This window comes from Calidris pugnax, unplaced genomic scaffold (assembly GCF_001431845.1).
Source record: "Calidris pugnax isolate Ruff unplaced genomic scaffold, ASM143184v1 scaffold25, whole genome shotgun sequence".
Classification (NCBI taxonomy): Eukaryota; Metazoa; Chordata; class Aves; order Charadriiformes; family Scolopacidae; genus Calidris; species Calidris pugnax.
In genome coordinates, this window is record NW_015090805.1 from 1,112,516 (window position 1) to 1,137,235 (window position 24,720).

Genomic DNA, 24,720 nt, shown 5'->3' on the forward strand with positions numbered 1-24,720 from the left:
TTTGATACTGGAACTACTCACACAGAACATTCAGAGAGAAACCCTGAGGACCAGCTTCAAAGTTTAGTTTTTGTCCATGCTTGCTTTCTTTCCAAGTGTAACTGAGTATGTTTTTTGCATGACATTTTTGTCCTCTCTTCCCTGCTCTCTCTCCCCTATTTCTTGCCCTGGCCCTTGCTTTCTCTCCTTTCTTCATTTCATTTTTGGTTCTCTGCCTTTTCTTTCCCATGTGACATTTGTTGTTACAGCACAAGGGCAGCTCTGTCAAGCAGATTTTGCCTTCCAGCTGAGGACGGTAAGATTTATGTTGTCTGAGCTTCTTGGTAATGAGTCCGTACCTCCCACCCCAGCTCCTGAGACAGGTTCTCTCCCTGCATTTGGTCTCACCTCATCCTTGGGACTGACAGCTTCACAGGCCCTCTTCACTGGGAGAAATGTGTCCGGTAGGACACTGAAGACCTGTTCCCTGAGAAAAATCTGGAACCAGGACAGTCTGAAGCTGACCTGGTGTGATACAGCAAGACATCACAGAGCACAAGTGACTGTTTTTCATGAAGGGTGGATTGTTGCCTGAACTGCTGGCAACAAACTGAAGCTAAAACATGTCCAGCGTGATGAAAGACTGACAAATGGGCTCTCTGTAGCCCAAAGAGTCTCAGAGCTGCAGAGGTGATGTACCCTTCCCTTTGCAAAAAGCCTGCTCCGTATGAACAAGCCATACCCTGAGGGCTTTGGGGAAGCAAGCAGTAGATAAGGGAGGCATCTTCTTCCCAGCCCTGCCACGCAGCAGAAGAAGGGTGGCCCTACAGGTGCAGCACTGGGAAAGCTCTCTGGCTCCATGCAACAGGGAAAGCTTGAGGAAGAAGTTTTGAAGCAGGAGACGAGGGCTGGGGGTCGTAATTGCCCCCCCCCACTACTGGGAGGTTGTTGCTGAGAGCCTCTGGTTGTCAGGCACTGACCTGACCTACATTGTTAATACCAACTGCCAGCAAGCGAGTTAGGAGAGCTGCTCGTACACAAATCTGATTAGGTGGAAGCTATTTTTTCTCCCTGCTCTGTGCCCAGGAAATTTCCGTGTTAGGGAAAGTTGCCTGTGTGGGAGAGGACGAGGCATTAGGACTGGTCACATGTGCTCAAATGGCAGTAGCTCTGCCCTGCTCAGCTATGTCAACACTGCCACCTGGTAGGATGTGCTATGGGTCCCCAGCCACATGTTGCAGACCCCACAGGTCTCCATGAGTTACTCCTGGCCAGAGCAAGCATGGGGAACAACAGGGAGACCAGCAAGCATAAGTCAGGTTGTGCCTGGGTGTATGGGACCTCCTGCAAGGGGACCAAGGTGACATCCCTGCAGCACACCTCCTCCACATCACACTGACAGGGGCAGGATGCGCACCCCACCTGGGGCCTTGCTCAGACTTGACGGGAGAGGTGAGGGTAGAGGTTTGGCCTGAGGAACACCGTGTGCTTCCCTGCCTACCTGAATGGGAGTTGAGGCAGGAGCAGTGCCATTCCTCTACCCATCCCAACAGCAGAGCAGACATTAGTGGCCACCCAAGCGTTTGCAGCTGGTGGTAGTGGCACTGAGGATGCAGATGACTGCTTCAGGGATACGAAAGGATGATTTCTGACAGCAGCCCAGACTGCTGTGGTGCCTGGGGAAAACGTGGTGTTGTCACTGTGTAGGCAGCCAGCAAGGAAAGACAAATTTTCCTCCACCTTCTACATCTCCTCACTCATCCACACACCCCCCTTTCTTTTTTTTTTTTTATTTTATTTTGTTACCAGAAATATTTCAACTGCAATTAAAAAGGCGTTATTAGCATTTAATTGGTTTGGAGTCCTCGCTGTGATGTTGAGTCCTCATGCTGATGTCATCCTGGTTGTCATGGATACAGGTGAACAAGCTGCTTGAAGTGCAACATCAGCGCCAGGATGGAGGGGGATGGGAGAATGGGGGGAGGGGGGGAACCTGGAGAGAAACCTGAGGCTGAAAATGGGTGAGCAGAAACAGCTGCCATCGCCAGGTGAGTGCGACCGTAAGAGATGAGGAGAAGGCGCAGAGAGCACTTAACAAAGATATTGAGGTTACAGCATTGCATTCACACTCTTCAGTGTCAGGTGGGAAGGCAGGCAGCTCCCTGACATTAAGCACAACAAGAATCGTCCCCCCTAGACAGCTAACTATTAAGAGAAAAGCCCAGGCTGACGCACCTCCATGTGCACAGTAATTAGAAAGACAAGTAGTGTCTTTCTTGTGGTTCAATCTGTCTAATAGGCAAGGAGGGAGTCGCAGGAAGGAAATCATAGGAAAAAGCCAGAAAAATATATGTGCTCATGAGAGTATGTGTGGTTTTATGTATGCCAAAAACCAACTCTGTGTGTCTGGAGGAGATAAAGGGAGACTGTAGGACTAGAGATCTTTTCATGTGCATCCATATAAGACCCTCTAAAGATCTTTCCAAGTAACAGAAAGAGTAATAAAAATAATAAAGGAATCCCACCTAAATGAGTTGCAGAGGTAGTTCTTCTGCCTGTTCCCATTTCCCTTCTCTCCATCTTCTTCTCTTGCTGAGAAAGAAATTAAAATGTATTTTTCATACAGTATCTCTAGCACTCTTTTATGTAATAATCCTCTTTCTGTGAAAGAGGCAGGTCAGCAATAGCTGCAGGCTTCTGCACAATCAGTGCTCATCTCATAAAAATCTCCAGCTTTCCCTGGGATTTTCCAGCCACAACCTATTAAGCATTTGCCTGTGACAAGAAGCCAGCCTGGGGGGAGGGGCTCTTTCAGATGATGCTTGGGCAGATTTGTATTTATTTACAGAGCGGTTGCATGGATTTTTTGTAATGGAGAAATTAGACTTTTAAGAATGATATGTTGGGGTTGAATTAATCTTAATAGGCCGTTATGGCTTAATGCACTCTTTAGCTTTTAGTCTAAATTTATTATTCTGAAATACAAGTTTAGTTTTAAATTGGAGAAGAAGGCATGGAGTGTGCTTTCTCCTATCTTACTCCCCTCCTTTAACGCCTGACTAAAGGTGTGATTTGCCAAGATACAAAGGAAGGTCAAACACTGGTCTCTAATACAGGAATACCAGGACAATGAGTTAGAGCTAAGCTTTGCATTACGGCTGACTGCAAATTTGGTGATTTAATATTTCCTGTCAGAAAATTCCTATTTACTTAAATCTAAATTATGGGTTTCAATACAAATATTTGCTCAGAACAGTGATACAGAACTTTTGAAAATGTGAAAATGCATTTTTCTTGTAATTATGTGACCAGAACTTTATTTTCTGAGATTCAAAGTGTCTTTGTGTTGCAGTTCTGGCTAATTAGAATGCACATGCATGTACAAAGATATGGTTGCAATCAAAATGAAAAGCTTTGATTTGCGTGAATCGATTGCCCTCTGTCCTCACTTTTTTTTTCCCAATTTTTTAGGAAATGTTAGTTTTCTTCCTCAGTTCAGTACAGACATTTTTTTCACATAATTTTGGCTGAACATGCTGCACTTCATATAACCACAAGTGTAACAAACAAACTGTCAAGGAGATACTTTTTTCCCCCCCCTGTTGTGTGCCATCTTGAAACTGCCCCATTACGGCAACCACCACCAAACTTCAGATGTGGACAGCCCTTTCGGCAGCCTCTGCAGAGATCTCTTCAATTTGCCACCACATCATCTGCAGCCACTTCCTCAGCGTGATGGTATGTGATGCCAGCAGGGCTGTGTGGGCAGGCAGGTGGGCTGTAGGGAAGTCCCAGTGCCCTGTCCATGAGAGAACAGCAGGCAGCTGGACTGACAAAACCCACTCTACCACGGCAGTCCAAGCCTGGTTGTCCTCCAGACACCTTGGAAAGCCATTGGTCTGATCTCAGAGATCGTGCTCCGAGCTCCCCTTCTCAGCTCCCAGGTGCAAGAGCCTATACACCTTTTCTGTAAAACTTACAGGGGCAGATGCCTGTCTGAGGTATGACTGGGGTTGCTAGCACCCTCTCCATATCTCATACCTGCTTCAGTTTGAAACAGCCTTTTTCTTTTGAACTCTTTTTCTCTCAATTTGGTCACAGTCTGAGCTATAGCCCTCCATCCTACCTAGTAAAATCAATAAACATGCATGAATTTGAGAGATGGAAATAATACGTTAACTTCAAAGAGGAAAAGCCACCATGTCTTAATGGAGGATGCACAACATGATGCCTCCTGAAGGGGTAGGTTCACTGAGACATGCAGGGATCCCTCCTGGCACAAGGTAACCCAGCCAGGACTGTTCTTTCAAGGGTTCATCTTAACCTCACCCAAGGCCAGGCTCTGGCTTAAAGCACTGTGCGCTGCACAAGGGGGTCTCTGAACCTGCGCAGACCTCACATTGATGAGCAAAAGTTAGAGCACAGTTTTAGCAGAGACCTAGTGCTTGATATCTATTGTTTTTCCCAGTCCCCTCAGCAGCATCTGGTCACTGGGAGCAGCCAGGCATCTGCTTTTGCACAAGGCTGGAGATCCTGGTGAGTCCTCACCAGTGCATGGCCACAGCTAACCTCCTCCAAAACCAGATCTGCAAAACCAGCAAGAAGGTGCCAATGAGGCAAGGAACCTTGAACAGCCTTACTGGGAGTGTTGGGACCAAAGGAAGTGAAGTGGGAGAGTTTGGCTTCCTTAAAATTTGCCTTGGGATTCTTTGGTTCCTCTTGGTATTTTATTGTTTTCCCTCACGTTTCTTTTTCTTTTCATAATCTTTTAATTTAGAGCCCAGTGAAAATATTTTGTCATACCATAGATAATGGTGGGGTTTTCTTCTGCTGCAGCTCATCCACTGCACGGAGCACAACAAACTGTGACTAAGTCTATCCCAAACCATACATTAAAAACGCATTGTCAATTTCAGTCACATATGTGCCTAAAAGTGTTTTATACTCTATTGTCACAAACAACACCTACAATCTGCTAAACATTAATGGGATAAAGGGCCGCAAAACACATCTCTGTAGTTCAGTAAGCATTTGAAAGACACCTTGGGCGGGATTTACCTCATATCACTTAAGATGTCCACAGCTGAGCTAGTTCACCGTGGGCTCACTGTAGTCAAAAGAGAGAGAGAAATAGGTGCATTTAGGGAGCAGGTTACATGGTTGCTCTGCTTGAGACAAATACAGTGGGTGTATTGACCGGGTTCCACTGACTGCAGGTGGTGTCCAGGGGGAGTAGATGGAGGCCTGGGCTGGACATCTGGGCTGGCTTCCCATTCTTTATGTGCAGTTTCATTGCTTCCTCTACCTGGGTAGTTTTCTACTCATTTTCTGTTCTTTTAGGTGTGATCTTGCAAAAAATCCTTATGTAAGAAAAAACTTAATATTGAAACGAGAAGATGCTAATACTATAAACATCATAGGGGAAGCACAGTGGCAGTACCTTTGCATGCACTGAAAACAGCCAATGTGGAAATTGTGATCATTCCTTTGTAGTTATGTTGTCAAACCTCCTAAGCTTTGCTTTTTTGGCTTTTTAAGTGTCATGAGAATGTCTGCAGATGTCCAGCACATGTTATACATGTAATTCATGATCTCTTCTTATCTCTTTCCTCCTCTTCTTTTTGTTGTTTTTTTTTATTATTTTATTTTAAGAATTGTAAATAAGGAAAGCCAATGTAATAGAACAAATTCAACTTTTTACTATATTGGTGTGTGCATCTGCATATTCAGACATGTAGTCTTAATTAGTAAAATCCTGACTTAGGACTCTAAGGACTCATTGTGTTACACAGTTGGGGAAGTCTGGTTCAGCTATTGTAATCAGCAGCCAGTCTCTGTTGAAGTCAGCAAAGTTGCTCCCATTTGAATTTGCTGAATTTAGCTCAGTGCTTTATTTCATTTCTAGCCCTGCCTCCGTTCCTCAACTTGTGCGAAACAAAATAAGTAATTTTAAGCTTAGCTTCTCACTGATAGTGATCTGCATCATGAAATCATCACACACCAGACACTCTGCTTAACTGCAAGTGCAGGAAGCCTGATAGCTGAGCCTCTGCTGCAGAGGCGCTCAAGGAAGGGTTTATATATGGCTTCTCAAAGGCATTGCTTCTACAGGGAAGGGTCCTCACGGGTCAGTGCTAAAATAATCAGTTGGCCAGTGTGGTGGGGGAAACTTCAGCTTTTGTATCTGTTGCCCCTGCTGTTACTTTCCCTCCCTTAGCCTAACCAAAAAATACAACAAAACAAACCAACCTGAAACAGAACAAAAACAAAAGGAAAAAAAACCTAAACCCCTAAGAAAAAAAATAACATAAAATCAACAAAAAATATTTCACCCCCAAATGACAGTGTAGCCTATAGAGTAAGGATATCTCTCATTTATTGTTTTACCAGTAGTTGTCACAGCAGGAAATGGCCACTGTAGGCTTATAATTGCTCGGTTTCAAAGGGGGAAATCTTTTACTTTCACCTCCCTTCTCTGTCTTTAAATTACTACTTGGAATGTTGGTCTTTGTTGCTGCAGTCCTTATCAGCACTGCAGGAGACAGTGATTGCCTTGTATCTGAAAACTACAGTGAAATTAAACCTTAATTGGTTGTTTAAATGGGGTATAATATAGACCTTGAAGGACTTAAAGATAAGTATTCCGAATTGGTTTCAGGTTTATTGTGAAGGTCTAAGCCTATACACCTTGGATGATTAAAAGAAAATACACCAAACTCTCTTCCAGGAAAGAGCCTGATCATTTAGTATGATGTCATTACCAAAATCACAGGAGGAAAACTAGAGAACATTTTCCATGCACGGTCTCCCATTTCCTCCCTCTGGGATGACAGGTCATAGCTTATTTATGCATCACAGTCTCTCCAAAGAAGAGCGAAAACAAACAGCCAAAATAAACAGATGAAAAGTGGCAACATAAGCATTTACTCATTTCTTGCAAGCTCTCCTTGGGGAAAAAAGTGAAACCTTTAGAAAATGTTAATAAGAAGGGGCAAGAGGAAGAGATAGAAACAAGCAGGTGCCCGTGGCACCAAAGACAGATTTAGCAAGCTCTATGGTAAGCAAATGCCTGACGGAAGAGGTGTAAAACCTTCCAGCCTCACTTTCCAGGGAGTGCTTAGGAACACGCACACTCCTGGCTGAACTTGGCCCCGAGTCGTCGAGGGAGCTTCCAATGCAAACAACTGTCACGTTCCATATTTCCCATAACAGCAGCTTTTAGCTGAAACCCTGCAATTGGCTTGGCCTGCAGGAACTCACTGAGTGGATCCCCTCTCTCCACACTTTCCACTTTCCTGGAAAGAAGTGCCGCGGCAATAACCCAAACGGTATAAAAATGTTAGTACAGCCTCAAATGGCTGAGTTGTGCTCAGCTTTGCCTTCAGATGCTAAATAACAGAGTAACACCACTGCTGTCAGAAATCAAATTCATGCAGCCCATGGCTTCCTGCTCCACTGTGATGGCTACGGGGACTGCAGCCACAGTGAGGTTCAAGGGTTGGTTCACACTGGGACTTCGGTGGCACGAACTGGAGGGGAGTTGGCATGGACCCCAGGCAACTCCCTCGACCTCTTGGCATCACTCTGCCTAATGCAGCCCAGGATACCATCAGCCTTCTCTGCCACAAGGTTACATTGATGGACCAAGTTCAACCCCAGCAGTACGATCCTCTGGCATATCAGCCACCCCTCCCACTTTTGTAGCATTGGCAAATTAGCTGAGGCCACACTCTGCCCCATCATCCAGATAATTAATGAGGGTGTTAAATAGGACTGGACCCAGTATTGACCTCTAGGATACAATACTAGCTACTGGCCTCCAACTAGATTTTGTTCCACTGCCTTCCATCCATTACTTCCGTAAGGGGTATATACGTTGTGGGAATCATAGAATACAACTGTAAAACAACGTTAATTTTTTTCTATACTAGCTGTGATAATTTTTTTTAGAAAAAAACAACTTAGGGACAAAAAAAATGAAAAATTATTCAGGGAGGAATTTCAAGGCCTCATCTGTAAAGGACATGAGAACCAGATGAACTTTAGGCTCTTCCTTCGGTGAATTTAATGAAGAACTGCTCATTAACTGGTTGTTTGAATCCCTTAGCTAACCATCACTTGGGCATATCAAACTGCAATTTGGATCATGGAGAAATCCTAGATAAAAGCTTTTATTTTACTTGTAGAAATGTATCATCTCTTGATACTAGCAGAGAAAAAACAGTCAAAAAAATTGGAAAGGGAAAAACAGGGTGAATTCTAAGCATAATGGTGTTAAAAACCAAAGGACATTTTTGTACGTACAGGGATCCTGTATTTTGTAGACTTTTTTCGGGGCTACACAAAAGGCAGACTCAAATGCTTCTTTAAAATATTATCTACATCTACAAAAATTACCATGATTATTTGCCCTTTAAATAAGAGCACTTAAATTGCCTGTGGTGCAGCCAAATGTTTTGTTAATGTCTAGCCTCTGGAACTGTAACAGCCTTAACACTAGAGGCTACCTTGGTTACTGCCCAAGCAGTTTCTTCCTCAGGGGAAAACACAAGAAACAAAAAAAACCCCACAGCCCCACCCCAAACCCAGCTTTACTACCCTCTGCAAAATTGTGGAGAAAACAAATGCCAGCATTCAGGTAAGCAACTCTTCATTAGCAAAGATGTTATGGAAAACCTTGCTGATTAAAATTTGTGTTAGAAGGCTTTCAGTGATTTCAGTGTGTTTTATGAAAGTCTTTTTTCTTTATGATCACAGAGCGCATTCAAACAGTGTGTTGGTGTAGGAAAGGCACTTTTGTTCTGCACCATGATGTCATTTGATGAGAACAGGGCACTGTCCCTTCTGTTCCTGTGCCAGCCCTCTCCCAACCTCCTCCAGACGCCTTCTCCTCCCAGCTGGTCCCACTGCCACAGCCACATGTGTCTCCGAGGGGGGCTTTCATCAGGTTCAGCATCTCTCAGCCCACCAGTGCCCAAGCAGGAGGGGCGGGCTGCAGATTTCAAAATCAATGTCAGACCTTCAGAGACTTGGTCTGAATGCAAATGTCATTTGTCTGTTATAGTGATTTCATGATTTGATGCCTGAAGTGTTAATTCCTTTATAGAATTCAAACTGTAATAGCTTGCTGTTGGCAAGAAAAAAGAGGATCTTAGATCCTGTGTGACTGACATAATAGCAAGAGGTAACCGAGAGATATGGTAGGGATGTCACTACGAAAGCTCCTGAAACAAGCCACACAGGAATAAACAATGTTGAACTCTTGCAATTTTCCCCTTGGTCCCAGCACCAGTGATATACTTGATGTGAACTCTGCAACACGGTCTCTGGCCCTCGGGATGGCCTTTGGGCACATCCTTTGGTGCAGCTGCCCTCCTCCCTGGCAGTACCCACACATAGCGGAGCAAACTTGAGGTGATACAATACCACCCGCACCAAGTCACCATCACATCACATCTTTGCACTGCCCAGCCACACATGCAGTGAACAACCCTCCTACAGTCAAGGAGACCTCCCAGAGGAGATCTGGCCCACCTGCTCCCTTCTCTCTGCTGTAGGGAAGGCCTCCCTCAGGCCCCAGCGAGCCCCTTGTAGAGTCTCCTTTACAGAAGGGCTATTTCTGTGGCTACAGCTGGCGGTGAAGCCAGCTTTGCTCCCGGTGAGCACCACACAAGCAGCACCTCCCTGTCAACAGTCCCTAGTGGGATCATGAACTTTGAGGGAAAGCAGATCCCTGTCCTTGGGCCCAGTGCCAGAATCATCAGCTGAGCAATGAGCAGGGGGTTGCCAAAGCTCCCTAGCACCCTCCTGAGATGAGGGCATGCCTTTATAGCCCAAAATGACTCCTTGCCATGCTGTTCTCCTTGGCAGCTGTCATGACTGCTGCTGAGAACTACTTGGAGCACTTTTCTGCTTTTTTTCATGTCAGTCAACAGCTTCCAGCATGGTCAGACAGATATTTCTGACCAGGCAACAAGACTGTTGGTAGGTAAGACACACAGGGCTAGAAGAAAGAAGACATCACGTCACTGACAGTGATTCCTCAGCACCCAAATCTAGGTCTATGGCATGAGTCTGAGAGGACTTACCAGCCATAGCCCCCACAGACCCTGGGGTGGTGGTGTGCCTGCACCTCTTTGTCACCACAGAGACATGCTGGGGTGGCCAGTAATTGGATGTCTCATGTTTTGCAGCTTGCTTCTCTAAGCATTTCCATCTGATTTTTCTCAAGGAGGTAATTTTGTACACTCTTTGGAGATCCTTCTGTTTTCATGCTATGCTTAGCCTCTCATCAGGAAAAGATCTACTTTGAATAGGGTAAATGTCTACTTCCTACAAAAGCAAAAATAAACCCATTTTGCAAAGTGCTGCCAGTAGTCAATAATATTTAACTCGCAGGCAGAACAACAAGGACTGATGCTGGAGTGGTAAAGACAATACATCCAGAAAAATTATATGGAAAAGGCTCCTCCCTAGAGTACGTTTGCCATATGCTGTGGCAATCTGAGACAGAGAGGATACACAAACACCACATTTCTTTTAGTGCTGGCACCAAGAAATGTGTATATCTGTGGCATGCAGGTCCAAAACTTTGACAGAGCAGAGGAACCCTGCTCCCTATCACATACTTCTTGCATGAAGCATTTGAAACAGACTGTAATGTACTCTTGTCAGGAAATGTCTCAGGAGCCACCAGCCAGAACACCAAGACATATGATGGATTTTGTTTCACTTGAAGTGAACCATTGTGCTCTGGACTACAGGCACCTGCTTTGTACTTGAGTAGTAAACCACAGCACTGTGCAAGCATGGAGCTCATTCCAGAAGAGAATCTATCAAACTAATTAATCAAACCTGTGATCCTCCAAAATTGCCTTTGTCCGTGCTCTGATTTGCCTAAATGTGGTCCTACATTTGCACCAGACTGTCCTGTGAGCGTTTCCAAAACCATTTTCTACTTTAAGCCTTAGAATAAAAATAAGCACATGTGCTCTTAAAAAGAAGCACAGTGGTCCATATTACTTCATCTAGAAATACTTCTGGCACTGACCAAAGGTGATCTGGCTTTTATGTAGGGCAGCTCCTGCGACAGATGAGAATAAATTGTTTATATGCTTCATTTGTTCTTGTCTGTAGCACTACTGAATGTCATGTCCCTCTTAAAAACCTCATTTATAGAGCTCCAGTCCCAGGACCATACTGTTTGTAACAACTCTATTGAAGAGTTAATTTTGCTGGCTAATGGCAAAAGGCCAGACTGCAGACCTTTACAGGAACCACTTCAGTCATATGTAGATTACTGTAGTCTGAGGGTGAAGCTGGGACAGCAAAGGCTGTGGGAAGAAACTGAGGCTCCCTGAAGTCTCTTGGAGGCAGAGGCTGCTCACATGGAGATGACACGTTTTTGCTTTGGTCTCAAGGTCCCGTCCTGCTCACCCCATCCATGCAACCAAGGCCACCTGCTGCCCTCACACAAAATGTCCTCTGCAGCCCGAAGGCACGTAGGCAAAGTGTCCTGACATGCTGAGGGACCCTGTGGCACACTGATGATATTGTCATCAGTGTTCAACAGATAGCATCATTCACAAAACTTCACCAGGCCTTTGCCTGTGGTCTGCAAGCAGTGCTAGGTCTTTGGAGAAAATATGCACTGGTCTTAGCTTTCTGAAACAACTTCTTTTTCTTTTTTTTTTCCGCCCCTCCTTTTTTTGAGAGAAAGAGGAGGCGATGCAGGAGAGGATGGGTGATAGACACAGTAGTAGTTTGGCCTCTCCTGTGATCACTGTAATAAAGGCCACCTGGCCTGGAAAGCCCTGAGATACACTGCAGATCAGCGAAGGGGAGACGGTAGCCTGCCTGAGTGTCTGAATGCTCTCTTGTTGGAGAGAGCTCTGTTCTCATCATTTGCCCATTCCTCTGAGCAGGTTTAAGGGCTCTACGGTGTCCCTGGCACACACCCTCTTCTTGCAGTAGTTCGATGAGGCTGAATTGGAGCCCTCTCAGATACAGAGTGATGTCTCAGTGGTATCTCATTGCACTCATTCCCTGGTCCATAGCCTTACCCTGTCTGTAAAATATCACAGCTCCTCTTTCCTGGTGACTTGAATGCATCACATTCAGTGAGGCTGCACTACAGAGAGCTTTTGAAGAACAGTAATAATGAAACCTCTCTAGTGCTTTTTATCCAGTGTGTAAAAACTAAATTTGTGGCAGCTTTACCATCTTTTTTCTACCCAGGCATGAAACATCAACATACAAAACAGTTAAGTGCTCTGTTCCTCAAAGCTGTCTTCAGTCAACAAACCCCTGCCACCCATAAGGGATTAAATTCACACTTTTTGTGACAGACAAAGCTGTAGCTAGAAATTGGCCATAATGCACTCAGAACAGCTTCTTTAGCTTCTGGATGAGGTAAAAGGGTGTGTGGGTGTGTGTTAAATGTGAGGTGCCCCTTGCACTTCATAATCTGTGCTCCTCTAGAGTCTTTTATCTGGGATCTCCGTGTAGCTGGCATACTACAAAGTAAAGGACTTCAAGCTACTATGGTAAGCAGGTTTTTGCAATTTCCCCTCTTGGATGACTGTTTGCATAGGCACTGCCATTGTTAAAACATTTGAGAGGGAAAGATTCACGCTCTGTTTCTGACATTTGCCTTCCATTGCATCTACACAATTGCTCTGCTTATAACAGCTTCTGCAAGGCAAAAAAAAAAAAATCCTTTAGAAGCATATAACTATTTTTTCTGTCATCAAAGAAACCAATTTCACCCAGAGTCTTATTAATAGTGGAGGTGGAAGTGGAACTCTAATAGCAAAAACCCAGCAGGCATAATACGCTTGTTTCTTTTCTTTTTTTTTTTCTTATTAATGCTAATCCCACATTGCTTATTGTTTTTTTGGAAGAGTCTGATTAGAACAAAAAGAACTGATATTAGCATTAATTGAGAAAAGTTTCATGATGCAGACAAGTAAATGACCTGCTTGGGACAACGCAAAACTGATGAAACTCAAATCCTTGCTACTGTTTTCAGAGGAAGGTATTATAGACTGTTAATTCTGCATTATGTATTATTAATTATGCATCTATTTTTCTTTTACTAACAAAACAGGATTACTCCAGAATGATTTTTTTCTTTCATTCTTTCTGCTTCATTACCAAGTAATGATGGATGATAGTTGAATATCTACAAACCTTCCATGCTTTTCTACCCAGTTTCTGGATCTGCCTCTGGCAACATATGTGTAGATTCAGCACTGATCCCAGTGATGTCAGTCTCTATTGAATTTACTGAGATTAGGACGTCGCCTTTCATATCCAGTTCTCTGCTGAGGAATGTGCTGAACTGATTGACCAAAGGAAGTGCTCATTTTTAATGTCATTCAAAAACTATAAAATATAAAATAAAATTAACCCTGCAAGAATGATAGCCCTTGGAATTATCAGAGAAAACATACAGGACTCCTATTTCAATGCACTGCAAAGCCTGTGGAAAATAATAGTCTTTGAATTAGATGTTTGGTTATCTTTTAGCTCTGTAGATCTCGCCACTTGGATCTGCCCCTAAAGAACAAGAAGATCAAAGCAATGCTACAGGAGGCACCAGGTCCTACAGCCCTCCTGCTTGGAGCATATTTAACTTCTGCCTTTTGTATGTTCCCTGAAGTGAGATGGGACACCTCCAGCTGCTCTCCTTTTAGGGATCTGTTGAGAACAGAAAGCTCAGAGTGCATGAGGACTCATGACAGGAAGAACCCTGAAAGATGTGCTTCTCTAGCCTTTCTTCTACAGAGTTTCTTTCCTGTGAAATGGCACACTCCCTCTCTGGGTCAACAAGCCGAGAGGGCCAAACTGAAAAAATGATTACTACATAAAATTGGCAACCATCATCTGTGCAAAAAAAATGGAAAATTTAATATCTCTCACAAGAATTCTGTTTTACACTAATAGACTGAATTAACTCTTTCTTAGATAATTGTGAAAGTGAGTTCTCAGAAGAAGTGGACAAATAAATCTTGATATTTTAATGTTATTATTTTTTTTTAATCTATAATGTGCTTTGATTTTGATGGTTGTGCTTTTTTTAATGGCCTAATGTATCACCGAGTTTGGGTAATTTGGCAAAGAATAAAAGGAACAAAATTAAAACATAAAAAGTCATAAATCTTCTATCCCCTATTTGTTTGCACCACTAAAACTTGAAGCGTTCATTTTAATCCCCAATTTCTGATGTGGACATTTATTTTATGCACAGCTGAGCATGGAAATCGTCTATGCATATTTTCATTGGATTGCTTTTGCCTCCTCAGATTAATTCTGAAGAATGGGGCCTTGACATTTGTCTTAGTTGTCCTTTTGAACTTTAAAATTGTAATTCATAAAACACTTTGTGACAAAATTCTAACATTTTCATTGCACTTTTTTGCAAATTTTTTAAAAAGCCCTAATTGCTTATGTATCATCCCTCTGTTACTGTAGGGCTGACAGCTTCCTACTTCCATCTTGGCCCTTTTGCCAAGGAAGCCTTGCTGAAAGAAAGGGTATTTTCACCTGGGCAGTGAGCAATGTTTGCCCAGACAGATGGTTTTGAGGATCAAAAATAGCTTGTAGTCCGCTGACTTAGGCTGAGGTGGAGGCAGTCACATCTGTCTATACACATCTGTGCACCCCTCTCATTGCTGCCCACAGAAACCATGCCGAGTGCATTTTTTTTTTCCATGGAAAGGAAAAATCATGCTGAAGAAATAACACAGCCTTGGCTATGTGTACGTTTCAGAGGACTTTCTGAAGTCATCAGGTTTTGGATCCCTCTCCTTTTTCATCCTATCTGTTTGCTGGGGTTTCTTTTACGAGGAGCATCAAGACATAAGAGAGGGTAATGTTGCCTCCTCCTTCATGTTTGCTGGCTTGAAGGAGATCTAGGAGTTCAACCAAAAAGCACTTAATGGTGTTAAAAGGGTTGGTATTAAATACTATGTTCAGGCAAAGACAGGTAAAAACCAGAACATCCACCTCAACATCCACTGGAGCAATCCTGGTACAACTGTCACCTGAAGGCTTCTCACAGGTTAGACTTCTTCTCTCCTTCTGTAAAAAGTCATGCACAGCTAGGGTGTAGCAAAGAAATAAATGGGAAGGGACAAACCCTGAAGGACAGCCCCTACCTTTTTTTCTGAGCCCTTTCATGGCTACATGCTCCCCTGAGAAATGAAGGCAAGTTAAAACCAAAGAATCACCTCATAATTCAGATCTGTGACAGAACACGAGTGTGTTTCCGGAAACTGAAGCCCTCTGAGACCTGGAGAGCTTGTGGTTTGGCCCATGCTGCCTTTGCATTAGGGTTATTTGCCTATGGTAACGTTCCCACAACTCCGGCCCGACAATCAGGGAGGGTTTCTGCCTTACAGCTGAGCAACCACTGCCCCCAAGTGCCCATTTGAAGGCTATTTTTTAAGTTGGGGGTTCACAAGGTTTTGTATATGTGTGATACCGAGGTTAGCAGTGAGGCCACCTCGCAGACTGCTGTCTGTGCCGTCTCAGCCTGGCTAGCTCTGGCAGCTGCTCACATGGCCGAATCAGGTCCTTTAGTATCCCACAACCCATTTTCTCCCCACTGAACATCTATTACCTCTCAGAGGCCATGATTCTTAATGTCTCCATTTCCTATGGTATTGCCTTTATACCCTGCACAGTGAAAATCTGTTCCTTGAAAACTACTTCATTGTCAAGATCAGTGCCAGACTACCGTGAAATGGTGGTCTTCCATAGACTAAAAACTCTGGGTTTTCATATGTTTCCATCGAGAGTAACAGCTCTATGTCATCCAGTATTGTCATACGTTCTCTTTGATTTCCAAATCAAATCAAAGGTACTCTATTTACTTGGGCAATATCATTCTACAGCACTCATTTTCCCAGGAAGAAGAAATTTCCCATATGAGGATCAGGCCCTTTCTTACCTGAGCAATTATCTCCTTCAAGATGCCTTGCTGTCTGATCAACAGCAACTCTTTTCAAGACCTTAGCTTTCCCAGGCTTTTTTTCCCCTTTCCTTTTTTTCTGGATGCCCCCTCCAGCTTCCCAGACTCATGCCCTTGAATTATGGAGTTTCTTTCCACACTTACCTGCATTAATCTTTTCCCTCGCAGAATCTACTTTGTCTTCTGTCCTCCTCCTTCTAGTCTCCTCCACGGTGTATCTCCACACTGCAATGGCCCTCCCTTTCCTCTGATCCCTTCCTGCCCTTGCATGACTCCCTCCTGGCAGGACTGCTCCTGATCATCATGATGACTCCCATGATGGCTGTGCTAGTGTCAGGGTCACCCACTTGGTGAGTCTCTCCACCAGCATAAGTCCATCCAATGCCATCAGCTGCTCTGTGTGTCCTTAGCTGATGGCAACTTTGTTATCCCTTGTGTGTCACCCTCTGGGTCTCTCCATCAGGTTTAGACTAGGAGTGTTGAATAACTCCTGATAAATGCTTTCAGGTGTCCTGCGTCCATCAGCCCCAAAAGGTGTAGGAGCCAAACCCCTCCAGGTTTCAACCTCCAGCAGCCCCTCAGACTGGGAACCTCTGAGTCCCACTCTGCTTTGCAGGGATAGACCTCTTCCCCAGTGGAGGAGATATAGCACAGGCAGAAGTCTCTCTGCTGCTCTTCAGGCTCCAAGGCTGGCTGGATTGTCATCATTAAGGTAACCTGACATCTATCAGGGCATTATTGAAGCTGCTGCATGGATAATGAGGTCTAATGTGACCTGATCAGATCACAATAGAAAGTACTTTGAAAAGGCTTCCCAGTTCTAAACTGGGGTAAACTGGAAGTGTTGGTGATATTATGCCTGATGCTTACAGTGCCTATTCTTGCTCTTTATTGTCTCCAGTTACATTCATAATCTCAGGGACCCATGACAGCCAGTGCACTCGTGGGTGATGGCTGACCTTTCCCAGTGGTTAGAAATTATGGCCACAGCAGTCGTGCTCCTTCGCATGACCCCGAGTATCAGTGATACTCAGTGAGAAATTCATTGCCTGTCATGTGGTACTGCTTTATTCAAATGTGTTGAAGGTAATTAAACACATTCAGTTTAAACATATTCATAGTGTCCACAATGCTTGCTTTGTATTTAGGATAACTACATATGAATGGAATGATGGTATTTGAATCTCAGGCATCTGATATTACAGTTAAATAAAACAAGCCATGAATACACGCTACAACAATATTTACTTGAAATGAAGGATAGAAAGGAAAGAAGGGAGACCACAATAATGCTTTCAAGCCCCAGTAGATTTGTGATTTGTGCTAACTTGGCTGTAATAATCTTCTATATCTAGGTTGATGTGTCCATCAGAAATGTTGGCATGAAAACCAAGGCAAAAATTAGATGTCAGGAAGCCAAAAGCCATTTTTTCCCCTCCATGACAGAGATAGCCTCATTTTGATTCCTTTATCACTATTAGAAATTCAGAGCAACTGATTTAGAGTTCAGTTTGTAATGTGTACACACACACTAGGAAAAACATATGGAAACGGTTTCTCTATTCAGGCCAGTGAGTAATGCAGCAGTGTCTGGATTCCTCTCCCACACACAGAGTGATCCAGCAGAAACCCTGCTGGTAGGCTGAGCAAGGGAAAAAAAAGTCCTGTTTTGTTAATGTGATACTTTACAATCAGGTCAGCAACACTTCTGAGGCTGTTCTACCAATGACTCCCCAGTGGTATCATGGCTTTACAAAGCCTGTCTGGAAGCAGCAAATAATTGCTAGCAGGCAAAAAAGAATTTTAAGAAAAAAACAGGAGAGAGAACATGCAATCAAGTATCTACCTGTTCTGCCCAAGGGGCAGCTGAGAGCCCTGCAGCCCGTGGTATTCAGGGGAGGAGGATTTCCAGGGAAAACCTCCAGAGCAAAGTTCTTAGGGATGTTGCTGAGAGCTGCTGAGCAGGTCCAGTCTCACTTATAGACTGGCCACTCTCTTCCCACCTCTTGCTTCATCTTACCTTTTGATTACTTTGGGATTTTACTCTTTAAGTATGCAAGTCAATTTCATTTGTCATTTCTATTGAAGAAAAATCACCAGTGGAAAGGGAAGACCAGACCCAGATAGGCACTTACATAAACTAGAGAAATATGCAGCCACAATGTGTTTATTTTACATCTTGAATCCTCTCCCTCTTACACCAGTGGCCATTTTATTCTGGAAGTTTATCTATTGTGTATAGAAAAGACCTGTAAGAACTCAAGGTGCTCTTTCATCCTATATAGGTAGTGTGCTGTAGAAAACGGAAATTAATTTTTCTTCAGGTTTTGTTGTTTGCCTTTTTACTTTCCACCAGCTCAGTTTCATGCTATTTTTCCAGGTTAACTAGAGCCTGTAAGTGACTGCGTTTGGCTAAGCCTGAGTATTAGAGAAAAGGTGTACCTGATGCACCTGAGGTAGGGCACAACTGTAAGACACAGGGAGGAATGAGACTGTTGAGAAGTACTTTTCTCGTGGTAGGCTCTTTCACTGGGCTTGGTGAAACAGTGAAAAGCACCTCGCCTGCTAGTGCAGTCAGGGCATGTTATGTTGCATAAGTGAGCCTGACTGCCTTTCCCCAGCTAAAGCGGTGCTCTACCCTAGCGCTGTCAGGAGGCGTTATTTCCAGAACTGTGAGCCTGTTTGGTTATCCATTTGTGTTTCACACATACCCTGCCTTTCTAAACAGACAAGCCTATTTCCAAGCAGACTGAGTCCCATTAATTACATAATCCGGAAAAGAAATACGCATTCATAATTTACGCATAGCTGAAAAAACAACTGTAAACTCTTAAGCATTCAGCATTACAGTTTGGCTTTGGTTATGTTGCATGATGGTATGAGCTTTAGATCAAATTTAACTGCACTGCTCCTTTGTTTCACAGTATCTGAGTATTTGATAGCATTAGAGATTTTCCCCCTTTCCTAGATTGCATCTAACTGACTTTCTAATGTATTTACTGTCAAAATGAGGATTGGGCTGTGTGATACACATTGCCTGTTCTCTCTCTATACTGCACTGACTTGATTACGGGCCAGATTTAACACAGATACCACAGCAAGCTTCTCAGACAAATAATAGATTGCAAAATGTGTGTTAGCCAACATTTTGTTCTAGTCTTGTAGTAACAATACTGTAAACAGGATCATGTTCTTCACTGTATCTTAATTACATTAGGCCTTCCTCCAACTAATTACCAGCTCATTTACTTAGAGCTGATAGCCAAGGAAGTATAGGTTAAAAACCCCTTATGTTCACTTTCTTATTTGTGTCCTGTTTCTCATTCAAAACCATTGAGACACCCTTCTTCCTCCTCACCATCCTGGTTCCCTCTGTGCGCTTGACAGTTTAACCGCGAGGTTCCCTGCTGCCTTCCAGATCTCAGGTCACGAATAAATAACTATGAAACATTTATCAAAAACCTCAGATGCTCCTGTCTGAGTTCAGCTTCTGTTCAAAATGAGCTGGAGATCACAGGGATGTTGTGCGTGTTTCATTAACTTTTCATCAAATCGAGCCACTAGGTTTCTCTGCTAGAATTTTCCTTAATGAACAACCTGACTATTCACTACCAGCCAGCTTTTTTCCACTCTGAACTCTGCTCTGTGGAAACTATCCCGTGAGGTGAATTGCACAGTAGCTTGCGATAGGAATAGTGGTCCTCCTTTTCTTCCCTTCTGACAAAAGACAAAGCCATGTAAATGCGTGCAGCATAGAAACTGGAATTGTTGCTCTGGGATGTGGCATGAGGCAAAGTGGATTAATTCAAACCTGTGTCTAATATAAAAGGAAGAATCCAGCTTATCCACATAGACAATAATGGCAGAAAGAAAGGGGGGCTCATTCTGAACCAGAATTTGTAGGGCACATTGGTTTTTTGGGCCTTGTTTATTTATACTCAGGATTTGAAAGAAATCCAAGGATGCTATTTAGTAGTGTGAGGTCTTCCCTCTCCTGCACTGTGCATCTTGGGAGCAGTCCCATGAGGAGAGTCGATGGCTTCAGCCCTCAGGTGGCACACAGAAAGCACTGAGCAGAGTGGGAAACGCACACAGGCACACACAGAGACCCCAAGGGCTGGCAATAATTGCCTAAATTGGCTACTGATTCAATGCAGTCTCCACAGCAGCCTTCAGCTAACTCGAAAGACCTGCTTACAAACACATTTTCCATCAGTGGTATGCATAGTGGAGGGAGAGGAAGGAAGGAAGGAAGGGAGGAAAAAAAATCAGAGATACTACTTTAAAACAGGAATATCCTTCTTCAGGTAAGAGTGAGCTACAAATCTTCATAACTATTGAAAAAAAATACATGGAAAAAAAGGGTCTTCTCCTGTGGAGAGCAAATACATGGAAAAGGAGTTAAGCCACTTCTAATTTGGCGTATATAGCATTCAGACACTTGTCACTGCTCAGCTTGCAACAACAAATTCGTGAGATTATCGCTACAGCAATGAGGTACAAGAACATAGCTGATGATAAGTCTAGTTTGGGGACTGAAATTGTTTTCATATGGATTTTAACATCTTCTGAAGGTCCAAGCCATGAATTCTGAAAAGAAATCATTCTATACAAAGATAACTTCACAACACCACAGAATCAGACCTATAGGGCAGCATGGGCCACTGACCAGAGAGGGAGGTTAAAGTGTTCTGGGTATTGAGCAAGAGGCACCAAGAACTGAAGAATCACTAGGATTTTCTCTCCCACCTTGGTCCGGCTCTTCTTCTGGCCTTCTAGTTTGCAAAATCTGTGAGTCCTAGCAGTGACAAAACTGCCTAGGTATAGACAGGCACTGGCTCAGCAAGGTCCTTAAGGATGTCCAATTTGTGTTCTGAAACCCTTGTTATTCACCAGGATGACAAACAGAGAGGTTTGTCTCTGGGAAGCTCTAAGTTTATCCTTTTGAGCCAGCATCATGCCTCATAGAAGAAAAGAAGAAAAACAGAACAATCCCCCCTTTTTTTTTCCTCAGGAGAAGGAGTTAACATATAGACAGAAGTATTTTTATATTATATCAACATTAGCTGTTTCAGAGAACAAAAGTTCTGGCAGCAATTCCACTGAAAAACCTTTAATCAATGAAAGTGACATAAAAAAATAGACAAGGCTGAGGTGTAAGTGGCATTTTGTTTGGCATGACCATAATTTCTCTCTTTGTCATTATTGTGGTCACCAGAAGAAAAGGCTTCACGGTGCATTAATGTTTTTTTATTAAGCCCCATCACTGATGCAACTGTGCTTTTTATGTCTAATGTACATCAACATAACAAGGTATTAACTGGTGCTTGGAGTTCACTCTCAGGGGTGGAGAAAAACACCACAACAAATAAACTGCTGAACAATTACTGGTGACGTTATTTGCAGGGACAGTTGAAGGGAATACTGCCAGACCATAATTATTGCATTTCACTGGCTGATCCACAACACAAAATATTGAGAATGTAGAATTTTTCTGGGTCTGTTTCTGAAAACACGTTTGGTAGTGACTGGCAGCCTTGGTGATGCACAAAATGACTACAGCTATGAATGCCCAAAGGTCAGTATGAGAAACAGCCTTTGCAGCCTGAGAGCAGGGGTTGCTGTGCACCCTGCCAGAGGCAGAGGTGGGCTGCAGGGACCTCCAAGAGAATGGGAGTGGATCCCCCTCACAAAGCTCTGGCAGTCACCACTGTGATTTTGGGGGTACAGATACATACAACTATACTGGAACCAGTATAACCATATTGCTGGAGTGGGGATCCAGCACATCTGCCCTGTCTCTCCCACTTGCTTGTGCAAAACACATCTTTGAGCAAAGGAAGGAGCAAGTGGAGGGGAGCTGGGCTAGGGAAGGGATGGGGCAAAGCAGAAGTCCACTCTGAGCAATCTTCCTTTTATGTGAGGCTTTGGGTGAACCTTGCTTTGGCGGTGTCAGTGGTGTCCTTCCACAGTTTTTAGACAGGTCCAGGATGTGTGGGATTCAGAAACATGAATGGTTTCCTGATCCCTTCCTCTCTTTCACCTCTTCCCTGGTGTTTTGGGTCTTTGTGGGCCCTCTCTTTCAAAATACATGCTCCAATCCTTTCAAGTCAGGAAGGTTTTTTGTCTGTCTCCTTGTGTCTTCTACTTATGGCTTGCACAGCTATTTTATTTATTTTCACATTCTTTTATTTCTACATGCTATCACTTCTTTACCTTTGTCCATACTGATTTGCCCTTTATATGGCATCCCCTGTCAAGGAAGCAAATATTCAGGACCCATAAAAACCAAAACTCCACTCAGGTGTGGGAAATGTAGAAGACTTTACCTTGGCAGCAGAGTTACAGCTGGAAAACAGAGGTAGCATTAGCAGGAGCTGAATATTTCTCTTCACCCATTACTGCTTCAATTATAAATGCCAATAGTTAGGGAAGTGATCCACCAGACCCCAAATAACAAACCAAAGGAGGCTAGCACTCCTCAGTTCTGTGTTTTCTTTTCTCTCCCCCTTGCTATTTATTTCCTTGCATCTTGCTTGTCATCCAGTGCCTCCAAGCACGCTCAGCCCTATCTCCTCATGTAGCGTCTCCTTTAATAACGGAGTCTGTGCAAATTGCAGCCTGGCGAACTGCAGACTCATCAGGGTGGCAGAGGCACAACACGAGTAGGTGCTTTCCCCTTGTAATCCTTTCCTGTCAAAGAAGCCAATAAATACAAAGTCTTCGTTTGCTTTGAGACACCCTATGGCAAAGCAGATCAAGCTGCTCTTTTCCTTCGTGTTACAACTGTGTCTTCTCTCTGCAAGATTAACAAGCGTGACTGTGGATGCGGGGTAGCTGTGCTGTCGGGGACCGCTTGCAGCCATCGCTAGCCAAAGCGCAGCGGCGTAGCAATAGCTGTTACACTGCTCATCAAAACCAACAACAATCTCTGCTTCTTCCTCACCATTAAGGTGATCGGTGCTGCGCCCTGAGTCGGCCGTGTCAGTGCCCGTCACCCCACTCACACATGATGTGGAAGAAGGCGCTTCGAGGAAACCGGTCCTTTTCTTCAGGGCAGACAAGAACGAGGCTGTGAGATAAAAGGGAAGTTTACTAGACAGCACTGATTTAATGATGTTAATAAAACATAGCTATTAGTCCAATTACATAAGAGCAGGTTACTCTGCCAGCCCTTGATACCAGAGGATGATAAATGCAGATTAATTTCAGCTTCTTTACCTTATTCAGTTCTCCAGATAGGGAATGAAATGCCTGAGTTTATCTTGCTGTAAATGGCTCTGATATAGTTTAATTCTGACTTACAAAGGGCTTTCTGGCCAGCAAAATAAATCCTCTGCTCTCTTCTTAAGTAGAGCTGAAATTGCTCGCAGCTTGTAGGCTGAAAGGTGAGAACTTAAGGTGGTTTTCCTAGATTTTTGTGCGGGAAATGTTCCCTTAGAAATGCAGAAAGGAAGCAATGCTTAACTTGTCTCAGAAGCGTTATATTTTGTTTCAGCCTGTCCCAGAAGTGTTATGTTTTGTTTTGGTCTGGTTTTGGGCAGTTGTTTGGGAAGATACCCGTCTCACCGGTTACCACTGCTGCTGGGCAGAGTTGGGGGGGGTGGTGGGGTGGTTTGGTGCCATCACGTCATGTCAAGGCACTGAACAAACAGGACAGTGCCACTCTAAACTGTATTGTTAGTTGTAGAGGCACCAAACGGGATCTGAGCTGGTGAGCCACACAGTTCCCAGGCATGAACACACCTATTCGTGTGCAGAGATGGCACGTTACCCCTAGTGTCAGCACTTCAGCCCATGGCTGACCCCACAGACCTGCTCTCAAAGCTACATTTCTGTGCTACTGGGGCACCGAGCCTCTGCTAGCATGGCCCATGGTGAGGCAGCGATGCAAGGGGCTACTTAGGGAGCCATCCCTTGCCCTCCCAGGGCTGTCTCATGGCTTTGAAGATATGCCTTTAATTAACTGCTTACAGCCAACATCAAGTTGGGGGCAAAAGAGGAGAGGACATCCTAGTGCCTTTTTGCATTCTACTTGGTATTTAGCTTAATTTCCTGTATTTACATTTTGCCACTTGATCCTGTCGCTTGATCCTTGTAGACGGGTCTAAACAACCGTGGCCACCCCAAATTGCTGCGCTAAAAGTGATGGAAATCAATGCTTTGAAGTCCCTAGTCCTGCTAAACTAGGAACAGACCAGCTTTTTAAGATGCATTTAAAATACTAGTTCAGACCTATTATAATTATCCTATTATAAAGCATATATTCAAAAATAACAGTCCTGGACATGGGTCTTTCAGGCCAAGTTTCATCTCAAAATGAACTCTCACAGCACTTAATATCACTGTGAGATCGTTAATTATATTTTGGCAGAAATGGGACCCATATAATTAGGCTGATGTGTTTGACAGACTGTTTTTCACAAAAAAAATTGACCGCAAATACTTCTTGACTGACCTAACAACCTTCCCATTTGAAAACCCCTACGCAAATGTGAAAGATACAGTCCATCTTGCCTCCCTAGTGGGCTTGATACGAGTTGGCAGGACTTAACTAGTAGTTTGAAGCCAATTTGTTAGTGGAATGAACTAAGAGGTGATGAAAGAGCTTGAGGTTTTGAGCAGTAAGGAGGCAGTTGGCCACACAGCTTCTCCTCCACATTTTTCTCCAAAGAGAGCTCCGAAGCCTCTCACCCTTCATCTTCCCCATGCCAAATTCTCCGCTGTGGCAATGCGTTCAGATTGCCCTGTCTGCCTCTCTAACA